Source organism: Bos taurus, chromosome Y (assembly GCF_002263795.3).
Source record: "Bos taurus isolate L1 Dominette 01449 registration number 42190680 breed Hereford chromosome Y, ARS-UCD2.0, whole genome shotgun sequence".
NCBI lineage: Eukaryota > Metazoa > Chordata > Mammalia > Artiodactyla > Bovidae > Bos > Bos taurus.
Window position 1 is genome coordinate 44498902 of NC_082638.1, and position 1610 is coordinate 44500511.

Below are 1610 nucleotides of genomic sequence, written 5' to 3' on the forward strand. Positions count from 1 at the left end.
GAGGGGGCCACCGCGCGCGCATGCGCGGAACTCGGCCTAGCGGCCAATCCGATTGCAGGCGTCAACACCTGGCAACCAATCGTCCTTGGCAGCGGACACGCCGGCAGTTGAAGCGGCGTCCCAGGCCTGAGGAGGCATTGTTCCCTCGGGCCTGCCTCCTCAGACTTAACCCAGGGACTGTTTAGATGCAGGTGAGCTGCCGGCAGTTCTGGCATCGCCGCCCACGGGGACCGGTAAGGACTGGGGCCTGGTGCGGCCAAAGCGGTGCCGAGGTGCCCAGCGAAGGGTTTCTCAGATCCCCAATCTGGCGGGGCCTTGCTCGGCGGGACGGCCTCTGAGGGCCAAGGGAGCTTGAGGCCGGGCCTACAGGCCTCAGGCCCCTTTCGCCCTCTCCCCTCTCTAGTCTGGGTGGGAGCAGCTCTCCAGCAGCCTTCCTGTCCTAGGGGTGGGACAAGCCAGCTCGCGGAAAGGGCCTGTCATGCCCCCAGCCCCCGCCCCTCCCAGGTCTCCTGTGGAACTTAATATATTTAAACACACACACATATACAAATCTTCACGCGGGTTTATGACTCGGGCCCAACCCGGTTCTGCAACCAGACACAGTCAGGCGGGCACAGCAAAAAAAAAAAAAAATAATAATCAATCTAGTGGCCTCTCCACTGCCGCGGCGCTTTGGTCGTTTTCCTGTTTGCTCTGCCTCTCCTCGGACTCCAGGGCTGCCCCTGTCCCTGGGGGCCCCGAGATTCAGGCCTTTGGTTCGGAAAGGTGGCAGATGAGGTATTTGTTTGTTTGTTTGTTTGTTTGTTACTGAGAGAAGGGAGGTGGGAGGAAGAAGCTCAGGGAAGAGGAGTTCAATCACTTGCTCTGGTTGAGTGTGAGACACCTGGTCAGCATCTGTAGGGTAGGACCAGGTAGGGCCTGGGGGATAGAATGTTTCAGGAAGAGGTGACTCACCCTGACTTTCCCTCTGCCCGACCCCAGGATGTGACCTTCTCCTGCCTGGGAAGGGCACTCAGGTTTTCAATGTGCCCCTGAGGTAAGGTGACAGACATTTTTACAATAAGGAACAAAGTTGTGTCTTTCTTGCCTTCCGTTTTTCTCCTTTCATTCATGGGCTGACATGTTGCTGTGGAGAGAGAGTTCTCCTGGGGATTAGCTGACCCTGATTGCGGGTGGTGACTTCAGGGCAATCATGGTTTCAGGTCACTCTGAAGCTCTCTGAGTTGAAACATTAAAAGCAGGCAGGGAGGCTACTGGCTTGCTTTCTCCTGCATTCTTGAAAGAAAAAAAAAGTAAGAGCACCATGGGTTTTAAGCTGTGTAGAGCTGACTCCTACCACTTGGTGAGGCTAAAATGGGGCAATGCACATATCCTAAGGTTTTAGCTACAAAAGCAAAGTAATGAAGGTATGGGAGTTCCCTTGTGGCCTGGAGATTAGGATTCTTGGCTTTCACTGCAGTGGTCTGGATTTAACTTCTGGTCAGGGAACTGGGACCCCACAAGCCAAGCAGCACGGCCAAATGAATAAAGTGGTTCATTCAAAGAAAATGTGTTGTGATTTAACATGTTTACATGGGATTACTTGCTCATTTTTGCACCTGTAAGAGCTT